This window comes from Lithobates pipiens, unplaced genomic scaffold (assembly GCF_037356315.1).
Source record: "Lithobates pipiens isolate NorthernLeopardFrog02 unplaced genomic scaffold, aLitPip1_a1.2 Scaffold_3, whole genome shotgun sequence".
NCBI lineage: Eukaryota > Metazoa > Chordata > Amphibia > Anura > Ranidae > Lithobates > Lithobates pipiens.
This window is the reverse complement of record NW_027507790.1, coordinates 271,278,543-271,292,340: the sequence shown is the minus strand read 5'-3', so window position 1 is coordinate 271,292,340 and position 13,798 is coordinate 271,278,543. Positions and strand designations below refer to the sequence as shown.

Genomic DNA, 13,798 nt, shown 5'->3' with positions numbered 1-13,798 from the left:
AATTAGAAATCTCAAAAACTGGACACCGGCCTCATTGAAATATTTGAACCATTCGGCTATCTCATTATCTTCCTTTTGTGGGTTTACTTCCCATCTAAGGCTTCTGGGAAACATATTTTCCCTTACATATTCTTCCAAGTAGGCTATATCCCATTTAGTGTGGACCTCAGATATGGTTAAAAAACGGATAGGAATAGTTATATTTCGTTAGATTCGTGCCATCATAAATCTTGGCTGTCAGCTGTCCCAATTGTACTTGTAATGATGACTTCCTTAGGGAGGCATCAATTCTAAAGAGTAGATTTATGGCCAAGGGCTACAATGGTGACTCTCTTGACTCTACTATAATGGAGGTTAATAGCAGAGACCGTCAATCTCTGTTAGCCGATAAACAACCTAGGACTGGAAACACTGACAACTATGGCTTGGCTTTGATTACAACCTTTTCTAGCCAACACTGGGCTGTTAAGAGAATTATAAGGAAACACTGGCCAGTTATAAAAAATGATCGTGTTCTGGGTCCTGAGTTACCAGATAGACCAAATGTTATCTTTAGGGGCGCTACCAGTCTGAGGAATATGATTGCTCTCAATGTCCCTGATCCCCCTATAAGACCTACCTTTTTTGGAGATCTAAAAGGTTTTTTCCCGTGTGGAAAGTGTAGAGCTTGCAAGTTGAATGCGTCACGGGGTAGGAGATTCACGGAATTTACTTCGCAGGGGACGGGACTCACATATCCCATTCGAACGTTTATCACATGCTCCACTAAGTGTGTTGTGTACCTGCTTAGGTGTCCATGTGGCTTGGAATATGTGGGTCGCACAGTACGTATGTTACATGTGCGTCTGGGGGAGCATATAACCAACATCTGTAAAGGTTTTGATAAGCATAATGTGAGTAAGCATTATGATTTGAAACATAATCGTGATCCAAGAGGTACCACTTTTTTAGCAATTGAGAAATATGTACCGCATTGGCGCGGCAGTAATGCTAAGCGCACCATCTCAAGAGCTGAAACCAATTGGATACACAAATTAGGTACGCACATCCCTCGGGGACTCAATATAGAGTGGGACATCAACTGTTTCATTAATAATGGTTGATGTCCCCCTCTTTGGTCAGTCTTAGTGGTTGTGTTTTATTAGTTAAAAATTGATATTTAAAGTACCTATACTCTGATGACTAAACCATATGATTTTGGGCTCTACTGTTGTATGTATTTTTGTATTTAACCTTTGTAATACTAGTTATATATCTTTTGTAAAAAAGAGTGTTATTTTCAAAGTTAACGTTTATGTCTTACTTATTAGGCTATTTTGTAAATAGACTATGGGTAACGTTGGGTAGTTGACGCTGGTTTGGTATTTTATCATATCATCACGTTTATGTATCCATATTTTTATAATTTTGTGGATGGTTGTATTTAAATCTACACACATTCACTTGTTTTGTACATCTTGCAATTTTTTCTCCATCATTGGAGACATTACTGTCCGGTCACCTCGATTGGTAAGTGTTATTACACATCCATTCTGCCATTGGACATAATTGGGGTATTCGATCTTGACAGAATGTGTATGCCGTTCGGTAGGTATTTTATAAACTTTTACAAATTTTTCTATTTTTGGTAACGGGTGGGAATCTGGGCTTCGACCTCGTTCGAATGAATTGGTTTTCGATCTTGATCGAATGTGTATGCCGTTCGGTAGGCATTTTATAAACTTTTACAAATTTTTCTATTTTTTGTAACGGGTGGGAATCTGGGCTTCCGACCTCGTTTGAATGAATTGGTAGTTCGGTGGTTAAATCAATGGAATCTACGATTGGACGTTTTTGTCTCTACCTAAGGCAGGGCTCCTTACCTTACCCATAGGCTATAAAAGGGTTTAGCACTAGGGTGTGGGCGTACCCCTGATGACGTCAGATTTTGACGAAACGATCGTCGGGTAGTTACGCTCACCCTTTGTGCTTTAGCATTCGTTCATTTTATTTTTTTTGCTTGCAAAATTGTTCATTTTATAAGTTATGTCTACTTTTGTATGGCTCGGTGGAGTCATTTGTAGCGCTTAACATTATTCGGTTGAATAATAAACTTTACGAGTTTAAACTTTATTACACGATTGGGCGCACTTTTTTACTTTTGTTTTTATGATGATACGATATCCCGAGACTTCTGAAAGGACCGGAACGGACCTGGGAACTATGAAACACTCGAAGGTGTGGACTGACTTTTGGCTTCCTACATCGAAAACTCTACGCGGCTGTGCAGATCGTCCTGTGAGAGGACTAGAACCGATTCGGTGACTGTGGAACGTCTGAGAGACTGGGTCGTTTTCCGGCTGTCCGTTTTGAATCGTTTGGGTATTCGTATTTGTGTATACTAATTGGTGATCAGGTAAGCCTCCATTTCTTACTGATTTGTAGCTGTGAAGGGTCCACGTGGTCAAGCACTATTTTCTGAACAAACAGGATTAACTACATTTTTTTGTTCACTTATATAGGACACTATTATACACTTTTGAGATTTTTTTCACATGTTTAAATGCACTGGATTTTTGAGTTTTAGATGATTGTTGTTTTTTATTTTGACAACTAATTTTTTGAAAACACTTTTCACTATTGATTTTCACTATATTTGGATTCACTAACATCTAGGTTTTTTACTAAAGTTTATTCATTTATACTTAGTTATATGAGAATGCACCTAGTGGTAAGCGCTGCACTTTTATTTTTTTCTATTTTGTTGTGCCCAGTATCCTGGTTATTGTGTTCAGCTGCTGTTCTTTAATTAAATTTTTTATTTTTTTACTAAGCGCAGATTTTTTATAATTTTTCCCCCGTATTCAGTACCTGATCTTCGGCATTCCGCTCTGTTCTCATCCCCGGACACAAACGCTATGCCAGCATGTCTCCTCTCTCCGTCCTCCCAGCTCACCTCCACTCGAGATCTCGTGGGATTTGCGGCGGGTCAAGATCTCTCCGTCACTCAGCCCCGCCGACAAGTGCACAGCAAGCCGCTGCAGCCTCCGCAGACCATCCAAGCATCTCTCCAGGAACAACGGTGGGCAATTCAGGTACTGCGTGTAAAGGATTTGTGAAAAGGCTTACAAGTACGCACAGGTCCTCCAGGGGCACTCAGGACATTTAGAGGCTGCATCGCCATTGCCATGCCATGCTAAACAGCCATCAATTTGCATACGGCATACGGCGGGATGAGAGCACACGCCTCTCTCACACCTCACTCCTCACACACTGCCGCCATCACCATCCGGCCATGCCCCCTCTCCTGCACTAATTTACCGTAACATTGGAGGCACTGAAAAATAAAACACTGAGATCTTAATTATGATTCCATACCACACTCACAACAGTATTAAGTCAGCAGTTTGGCCACATCCTCTAAAACATTCTGCAGAGGGGAAATCCTCATTTTATACAACTTGGTAGGAGTAAGGTAAGAATGATGAAAAATTTTAAGCTGAACAATACGGTCTTTATAGGATATATTGTAACTGAGGATTTACCCCTTTCTTTAATTTAGGTAGATATCTTTGGGAAGTTCACTATAACTTTAAGCTAGTCGATTATCTTCTTAACAACAGATTCAATTTATCATTATTATAATACCCACAGATTTAATGTGGAGTGGAGTGGACTACCTCATCTATCTCCCATAGCCCCCATCCAGACAGTTGAAATTTTGCATATAGGAGTGGTGTTAATGATTTTATTATATTGACTGTGGCTTATTACAAGGTTATACATGTAAACTTTTCCATCATATTAAATTAATGGTTTTCATCTTCGTGTTTTTTTCTATTAATGTATTGTATGATTGTACAAATAACTGTTCTCACGAAGAAGTAGATTCTTTGTTCATAAAACATGTTGGGAATTTATTGTATTCCTTTCATTGATCCATGCAATGATATTATACTTTGATGTAAAAAAATATTGTACAGATTATAGCAATGGTCATTGCTTTTGAATAATAGGGTATACATGGAGGTGTCATGGAGTATAGAACATTAACATACATCAGTCTTTTTACAGGGTTTTATTATGATCTGATAATACAATGTTAGCCGTGACACTTGTTTGTACTTGTAAAATCCCATTTTTTTTACTTTTTACACAATATACCAAGAATGTTGGTACACCCCATGAAGGAAAGTCGATGGAATTCATGCATCATGAATTTCTTTGTAATCTCAAAAAATACACTGGGGGGTATTTACTATAACAGTATCAGTATCATAAGCTCTGCATAGAAATCAATTAGCTTCTAGGTTTTTTGTTTAACCACTTGCCGACCAGCTGCTGTCGTTATATGGCAGAAGGTCGGCTGTCCTGCGGGCATCGCTGTACCTGTATGACGGCTCGCGCAGACGCAGTTGCGGGCAGAGCTTTCTTGCTCCCACTGCAAGCTGCAGGAGCGTGCCCGTGAGTCGGGCGGACTCAAAGTCAGCCGGCGACCCACGATCGCCTAATACAGAAGCAGAATGGGGATCTGCCTTTGTAAACAAGGCGAATCCACATTCTGACAGGGGTCATGCCAGAGATCTTTTGTTCCCAGTGATCGGGGAAAGTGATCTCTGTAATCAAAAAACGAAAGTATCCCCAAAGTGGGGTTTTTTAATAGCGTAAATTACCTGTGGAGGCTAGTTTATGTATATATGGAAATAAATACTGACATGTGGCAAAAAACTAATAATACAAATGTTTATTAGTAAAAAAGAGGATTGAACAGGTGACACAGTAGTCAGGGACTGAGCTCCACTATGTGAATAAAAATATATGATATTACATGGATAGACAGAATACAATTATAATGCCTAGACCATAATGCCACTGTAAATACAGTAAAAAAATAGATAATGTGGACCCTTTACGCGTTTCGACCCTCTCGGGGGTCTTCTTCAGAAGGTTTTTATCTATTGTAAAAGAAGGAAGACAAACATAAATACATATCCATATATGGTGCACTGTACTTTACTAGAAATAATCTGCTGTGGGCAGAATATACACCAAACATTGCATGGTTACATAATTAACAGTCAGTTGGTATACATTGCATGATAGCTACCTATATCATTCACGTAGGAGATCCTCTTTGAAAGACAGAAATAAGCTCCGCCATTTCTCCCATATCCTTCACAGATGTGCCAAACCTGCATAGTTGAAGTTGGTCGCTATGCTCTACCGAAAAGGGAGAGCAAGGGAACGGAGTTCAAGGGATAAATTACTTACAGGGGATCACATCGCTATTGCTACCTCCAATATAAAATAGTGGAGGAGGGTATAGGTATGGGTAGACAGAAGTCGGGAGGGGGACAACCTACAATAAAAACAAAAGAAAATATAAGGATGTATATATATATGAAAAATCCCTATTCAGGGGCTGTCCCCCCTGTATAGGGGGACAGAAAATATACCTACATATAGTATGTCGGGTATATAGATACAGAGGTAAGCCACACTACTTGAGTGTAGCATACCATACACGATTAGAGTTTAAGCAGATGATAATAAAAGCTAAAGATCATTGTAAGTGCCCAGTAATGAGTCAGCAACGACAGACAACGCCAGATGACAAAGAAGAAAATAAGTGAAATAAAGACACAGCATGTGCAAAATCTAATACCCCAGCGTGACTGGTGGTGAAAGTAAGATGGTGAAAAGTAAAATAAGAATACACCATGTTCTGGTGTCCAACGTGCCCCAGCGTAACAAAAGTAAGTGTGGAAAAGGTGGTATATATACCTGTGGTTAATATCAAGTAAGTGCACGTTATGTAGCAGAGCCAAAAAGGGGCAATATAATGGAGATAGTAGTTGATTAGAAATAATGGGCTTTACAATCAAACCCCTCAGATACTTATACTGTCATGGGACAGAAAAGACCTTTCATCTGCAAATAAACAAGAGATAGTATTAAACTCCTGCAAGCAGAGCTATATATAAGCGGTGAGGAGAGTAGTAAAGCATTCAGTAGAGTAATCCAGTGACTTACCCTGCACCTAAAGTCAGTGCTAATGCTATCCTGTAGTAAGCAGAGTGAATTGCCAGTGTGAGGAGGTGGGATATAAATCATGTGTCGTTCAATTAGCTGAATCAAATTAGGAACTCCACCTGTCTAGCCATAGCCTCATTTGGTCGCCATATTGGTTGATTAGAAATAATGAACTTTCCAATCAAACCCCTCAGATGCTTATACTGTCATGGGACAGAAAAGACCTTTTATCTGCAAATAAACAAGAGATAGTATTAAGCTCCTGCAAGCAGAGCTATATATAGGCAGTAAGGAGAGTAGTAGAGCATTCAGTAAAATAATCCAGTGACTTGCCCTGCACCTAAAGTCAGTGTTGGTGCTATCCTGTAGTAAGCAGAGTGAATTGCCAGTGTGAAGAGGTGGGATATAAATATCCCATGTGTCGTTCAATTAGCTGAATCAAATTAGAAACTCCACCTGTCTAACCATATCCTCATTTTGTCGCCATATAGGCCGACCGGATGTGGTCCCCTCGGCGTTCCGGAAGTGACCTTCCCAACATGGCGGGAAGGTACGCAGTAGCGTCGCACCGGCGTGACGTCGGCACGTCGCGTCGCACGCGTACAAAACGCATGCGCAGTGAGGTGCCGCGTCCGGTACTGTTCCGGAATGCCGCCGACCAGATGCATTGTCACTGGATTATTTTACTGAATGCTCTACTACTCTCCTTACTGCCTATATATAGCTCTGCTTGCAGGAGCTTAATACTATCTCTTGTTTATTTGCAGATAAAAGGTCTTTTCTGTCCCATGACAGTATAAGCATCTGAGGGGTTTGATTGGAAAGTTCATTATTTCTAATCAACCAATATGGCGACCAAATGAGGCTATGGCTAGACAGGTGGAGTTCCTAATTTGATTCAGCTAATTGAACGACACATGATTTATATCCCACCTCCTCACACTGGCAATTCACTCTGCTTACTACAGGATAGCATTAGCACTGACTTTAGGTGCAGGGTAAGTCACTGGATTACTCTACTGAATGCTTTACTACTCTCCTCACCGCTTATATATAGCTCTGCTTGCAGGAGTTTAATACTATCTCTTGTTTATTTGCAGATGAAAGGTCTTTTCTGTCCCATGACAGTATAAGTATCTGAGGGGTTTGATTGTAAAGCCCATTATTTCTAATCAACTACTATCTCCATTATATTGCCCCTTTTTGGCTCTGCTACATAACGTGCACTTACTTGATATTAACCACAGGTATATATACCACCTTTTCCACACTTACTTTTGTTACGCTGGGGCACGTTGGACACCAGAACATGGTGTATTCTTATTTTACTTTTCACCATCTTACTTTCACCACCAGTCACGCTGGGGTATTAGATTTTGCACATGCTGTGTCTTTATTTCACTTATTTTCTTCTTTGTCATCTGGCGTTGTCTGTCGTTGCTGACTCATTACTGGGCACTTACAATGATCTTTAGCTTTTATTATCATCTGCTTAAACTCTAATCGTGTATGGTATGCTACACTCAAGTAGTGTGGCTTACCTCTGTATCTATATACCCGACATACTATATGTAGGTATATTTTCTGTCCCCCTATACAGGGGGGACAGCCCCTGAATAGGGATTTTTCATATATATATACATCCTTATATTTTCTTTTGTTTTTATTGTAGGTTGTCCCCCTCCCGACTTCTGTCTACCCATACCTATACCCTCCTCCACTATTTTATATTGGAGGTAGCAATAGCGATGTGATCCCCTGTAAGTAATTTATCCCTTGAACTCCGTTCCCTTGCTCTCCCTTTTCGGTAGAGCATAGCGACCAACTTCAACTATGCAGGTTTGGCGCATCTGTGAAGGATATGGGAGAAATGGCGGAGCTTATTTCTGTCTTTCAAAGAGGATCTCCTACGTGAATGATATAGGTAGCTATCATGCAATGTATACCAACTGACTGTTAATTATGTAACCATGCAATGTTTGGTGTATATTCTGCCCACAGCAGATTATTTCTAGTAAAGTACAGTGCACCATATATGGATATGTATTTATGTTTGTCTTCCTTCTTTTACAATAGATAAAAACCTTCTGAAGAAGACCCCCGAGAGGGTCGAAACGCGTAAAGGGTCCACATTATCTATTTTTTTACTGTATTTACAGTGGCATTATGGTCTAGGCATTATAATTGTATTCTGTCTATCCATGTAATATCATATATTTTTATTCACATAGTGGAGCTCAGTCCCTGACTACTGTGTCACCTGTTCAATCCTCTTTTTTACTAATAAACATTTGTATTATTAGTTTTTTGCCACATGTCAGTATTTATTTCCATATATACATAAACTAGCCTCCACAGGTAATTTACGCTGTTAAAAAACCCCACTTTGGGGATACTTTCGTTTTTTGTTTTCAACATACCAGGGGTGATCAGCGCCCTCTGACCCTGCATAGGGGTGTTACCGTCCATTTTTTCTAGTGATCTCTGTAATGTCCCAGTGAGCCCGCCCCCCTGTAGTTAGAACACGCTGAGGGAAAACAGTTAAGCAGTTAAACCATTGATCACCCCCTAGTGTTAACCCCTTCCCTGCAACTGTCATTTATACATTGATCAGTGCACTGATAAATGTAATAATGTCACTGGTCCCCAAAAAGTGTCATTTTGGGTCAGATTAGTCTGTCGCAATGTCGCACTAAAAATCGCAGCTCACCGCTATTACTTGTAAAAACAATAAAATAAAAAAGGTCTTTAAATCTAACCCATAGTTTGTAGATGCAGTAACTTTTGCACAAACCAATCAATATAAGCCTATTGCATTTTTTTTACCAAAAATATTTAGAAAAATATATATCATTCTAAGCTAATGATGTTTTTATATATATATATTTTGGGGATATGTATTATAGCAAAAAAGGGAAAAAAATGTTTAAAAAAAAAAAAAAAATTGTCGCCCTTTGTTTGTTTATAGGGCAAAAAATAAAAACCGCATATGTGATCAAATACCACCAAAAGAAAGCTCTATTTGTGGGGAAAACAGAACATCAATTTTGCCTGGGTACAGCATCGCATGACTGCACAAATGTCAGTTAAATCAATGTAGTGCCGTATTGCAAAAAACTGGCCTGGTCTTTAAGGGAGCAAATACTTCCGGTCCTCAAGGGGTTAAGCTTAATTGTACAAGCTGAGGTTACAGGCTAATTTGTTTCTATGCCCAGCTGCACCAGATTATGTGTGCTGCTGTTTTAGTAAATAAAACCCACTACATTATCTAGTTTAAAATACTACTTGCCTCACCTCTCCTACATTGCAGTCTTACCAAGCTGCTTACATACTATCCAGTAGGAATGAGCTTTGAGTTTGAGTCGAACGTAAGTTCCATTCGAACATCGGCTGTTCGATTGTTCGTTGAAGATCGAGTGGCGCATCATGGCCCATAATGCGTCAGCGCAGTGGTTTGCTGGCTGATGATTGGCCAAGCATGCACTATGACCCACATGCTTTGGCCAATCACAGTGCCGTGAGCAAACAGAGTCATAATTGGCCAAAGGCAGGGTGCTTTTGGCCAATTATGGCTCAGGGGGTTAAGTACATGCCCCACAATATATAAGGACACCTGCACATCGGCCCTGTGTAGTGTGTTGCTGGCATTATAGAGAGATAGATAGCGAGAGAGGGAGAGTGAGTCATTTAATTTACTTTGAGGAGGCAGTTTTTTCAGTTAGGTAGATCTCACTGCAGACTGTTCCTGCTGTACTATATCTAATCTACTTCAGGCAGGCATTTGATCCAGTTTAGCTAGATCTCACTGCAGACCATTCATGCTGTACTGTTTCTAATCTACATTAGGCAGGCAGTTGATCCAGTTTAGCTAGATCTCACCACAGACCATTCCTGCTGTACTATTTGTAATCTACTTCAGGAAAGCATTTGATCCAGTTTAGCTAGATCTCACTGCAGACCGTTCATGCTGTACTGTTTCTAATCTACTTCAGGCAGGCAGTTGATCCAGTTTAGCTAGATCTCACTGCAGACCGTTCCTGTTGTTCTGTTCCTAATATACTACAGGAAGGCAGTTCATTCAGTTAACTGCAGTATATTCACTATACTGTATCCAGTTTAGCTAGATTTCTCTGCAGACCGTTCCTGTTGTTCTGTTTCGAATATACTACAGGCAGGCAGTTCATTCAGTTAGCTGCAGTATATTCAGTCTACCGTATCCAGTTTAGCTAGATCTCACTGCAGCTGTTCCTGTTGTTCTGCTCCTAATATACTACAGGCAGACAGTTTGTTCACTTAGCTGAAGTATATTCAGTATACTGTATCCTGTGTAACTAGATCTCGCTGCAAACCATTTTGTTGTTCTCTTCCTAATATACTACAGGCAGGCAGTTGATTCAGTTAGCTGCAGTATATTCAGTAGTCAATCATGTGCAGCTAGATCTAGCTTCAGACCATTCCTGTTGTTCTGTTCCTAATATACTACAGGCAGGAAGTTCATTCAGTTAGCTGCAGTATATATTGAGTACTGTATCCTGTGCAGCTAGATCTCACTGCAGACCATTCCTGTTGTTATCTTCCTAATATACTACAGGCAGGCAGTTGATTGAGTACTCAGCATCAGCAGCAGTCCTCAAGGGATCGTTTACAGTCCCCAGAAACCCATGGACTTGTACGTGGATGGGAGGATGTGGCTGCAGATCAGGTCATCCTTAGTGACACAGAGGACTCCAGACCGAAAGCCTCAGCAAAACTACACTGCATGGCCTCCCTGATCCTGCAAAGCCAGCAAAAGGACCCTCGGATTCGTAGTATCAAGGAGAGGAATCAGTACTGGCTGGCAACCCTCCTTGTTCCACGTTACAAGGGTAAGGTTTCGGAACTTATCCAGCCATCACAGAGGGAGCAGAAGATGAAATATCTTCAGAAGGCCTTGCAGAAAGGTTTGTGCAACGTGTTTCCAGAGCCTGGGAGTTTACAATTCCTGGTCCTGGACAACTTGTTGCTGAGGCTTCGGTCAGTCACAGAAGGAGCGGTGGAGAAGGTGGCCATTTGACAGATGCATTCAGACAATTTTTTAGTCCGCAGCCCCAAAGTCTGATTGGTTCCAGCAACCATCGCCAGCATCTGATTTACATGATGCAGGAATACCTAGGGGCAAGATCAGACATGGAGACCTTTCCAACCGAAAATCCTCTGGGTTACTGGGTCTTGAGGATGGATCACTGGTCAAAGTTTGCACAGTATGCAATTGAGCTACTGGCCTGTCCTGCACCCAGTGTTCTCTCGGAATGCACATTCAGCGCTGCTGGAGGCTTTGTAACCAATCACAGAGTGCGCCTGTCCACCGACTCGGTTGATCAGCTCACCTTCATAAAAATAATTCATTCTTGGATCACCAGCTACCAAGCACCTGATGCTGATATAACTGAATAATTTTTTTATGAATATGAGATCCCTTCAAGACTGCCTATGCTGATGTTGAGTTACTATACTGTTATTCTGAGTGACTATCCTATTCCTCCTCAATGTTCATGTTGATAGCTTGTTAGAACATTTTTGGTTCTGGGCACCACCATTGGCTAAGGCCCTATTTTTCTGTGCCTGTTTAACAGGGGCGTTTAATTACAATTTTTGCTGTAATGTTTTGCAGCAGGGCTTGTTTCTGCACTCTACTAGAGTACCTGTGAGAGGTTGCAGTGTTGTGGCACCAGTACCTGTCAGGAAAGGCTGGCTGGGGACAGTGATCTGTCGCCTGTCTGTGTGTGTCTGCGGGTGCCTGGGTGTGTGCGCGCATGTTTGCGTGCTCGCAGGTGTGCACGTTCGCGGGTGGGTGTGAGCACGGGTGCGCGCGCATGGATACCGGCGACAGGCGGGCTATTTAAACCCAGTTCTTCCTTCAAATCTTGCTGCTTGATCTACAGTGTTCCTGAATTCATTGCCTGAATCTGGTCTGTTCGTGTATTGACCCAGCCTAAGCTGTGACCTTCCCTGCCTTCTGCCTGCCTCTGACCTCCGGCTTGTCTACGACTCTGCACCTGCCTTATCCTCTGGTCCATCCGTGCTTATCTGTTACTGACCCGGCCTGTTCCACATTCCTGCCTCTGCCTGCTGCGTCTGTTTCTGTACTGACTGGTTTGATCTGGCTTGCCCCACTCTTCTGTGTGCCTGCTCCTGAGCAATCTACCTGTTCCTGTTGGTCTCCTGCTGTTTACTGGTTCCTGTCCGCTGCCACTAAGGCCTGCTTGTCTAGCTACAGTTTCTGAAGTCAGCCTGATCCATCCTCCGGCTGTTGATCCTGCCAGGCACTCGTGCTACCTTTGACTCCCGTGCCTCCTGTCACCACCATCAGGGGCCGTGAGTCGGGGACGCAAGAGAGGTCTCCTTCTGCATTCCGGGCTCACCACTAGGTAAGTGACAGCACCAGTGCCACCACCAAAGGGCCAATTTTTCTGACCCTGTTCAACAGGAGCATGCAATTACAATTCTTGATATAATATTTCACAGCAAGGCCCGTTCCAGCGCACACCAAGAGTAATTGTGAGGGCTTACAGTGTTCTGGTACCACCAACACCTAAGGCTCAAATTTCTGCAGAGTATATAGGGCAAGGCCCTACTTTCAAACATCTGACTTACAAACGATATCTACTTACAAACAGAGATAGACAGCAGGAAGTTACAGGGAATCTACCACTAGGAAGGGAAATTCTCCCCTGTAAGAGTTAATAAGGTGTCCCCTCCCCTAATGCTTTATCACCAATCCTTGTTTCCCTAAAAACCCCAAATTTTCAAAATCCAATTGTCATTGGGACAGAAAGTGAGGTGAAATCTTCTGAATAGGGGCACAGACAGCAAAACAAATGTTACAGGGGTGATAACCCCACCCTATCTTATCCAAAAAGCTTAAAAATAGATTTTTTGGCTGGAGCTACACTTACAAAATTTACCTGTTCCAAAATACAAACAGATTAAACTTAAGAACAAACCTACAGTCCCTGTCTTTCTTGGGACCACCTGTATACTGCTGTTCAGCGTATATAGGGCCTGGGGGCCCCATGCCTTTTCTTTTTTAATTTGGGTTCAGGGTTCCCCTTAATATCCATACAAGACCCAAAGGGCCTGGTAATGGGATGTGGGGTTACCCATGCCTTTTTCTAAATAATTGTCGTGACCCGGCATTACATTACAGCCGCAAGCAGTTTTAAATTACTTTTATTCCTTTAAAAAATTAATTTTGTTCTTAACAGTCCCTGCACAAAATGCGCTGAACAGATAACAGACCTGAAGGGTATGGATTTTTGGTGGGAACCCCATATAATTTTTTTTTTTTAAATTGATGTAGGGTTCCCCTTAATATAGATACCAGACCTGAAGGGTCTGGTAATTGAATTTGGGGGACCCCCATGCATTTTTTTTTATCAATGACTTTCAATGACTGTTCTCTGTATTACCAAGAGCTGACAATTCATTATAGCCGCGAGTGCTTTTAAATTACTTTTTTCCTTCAGAAATTACACTTTGTGAAGGGACAGTTCTAAGCATGAGAAACAAGCGCTCATTTACAGGCATACTATACACACCCCCTAGGTATGAAATTTAAAGGAATATTTCACTTTTATTGTTTCGCTTTAAGCATTATTAAAATCACTGCTCCTGAAAAAAACGCCCGTTTTTAAAACTTTTTTTTTGCATTGATACATGTCCCCTGGGGCAGTACCCGGGTCCCCAAAAACTTTATATGACAATAACTTGCAATAACTTTCACAAAATTAGCACTTTAGATTTTTCA

At 41.4% G+C, this 13,798-nt stretch overlaps 1 protein-coding gene and 2 long non-coding RNA genes across 4 annotated transcripts in view; 1 reads left to right on the top strand and 2 right to left on the bottom strand.

The window, feature by feature from the left end:
- LOC143940039 (vomeronasal type-2 receptor 26-like) overlaps positions 1–13,798 on the bottom strand; it is a 150,559-nt gene that overhangs the window by 21,728 nt on the left and 115,033 nt on the right. The gene's annotated exons all lie outside the window — the stretch shown is intronic.
- On the bottom strand, positions 5,192–6,647 carry LOC143940038 (uncharacterized). The gene is made up of 3 exons (XR_013263821.1): positions 6,013–6,647; positions 5,764–5,910; positions 5,192–5,338 (listed from the first exon to the last, which is right to left on the bottom strand). It is a non-coding gene; the product is annotated as an uncharacterized LOC143940038 (long non-coding RNA).
- On the top strand, positions 6,713–8,269 carry LOC143940037 (uncharacterized). 2 transcript variants are annotated; one of them, XR_013263819.1, is made up of 3 exons: positions 6,713–7,010; positions 7,113–7,259; positions 7,685–8,269. It is a non-coding gene; the product is annotated as an uncharacterized LOC143940037 (long non-coding RNA). The 2 variants fall into 2 exon arrangements; XR_013263820.1 differs by having other exon boundaries at positions 6,713–7,259; positions 7,685–7,936; positions 8,089–8,269.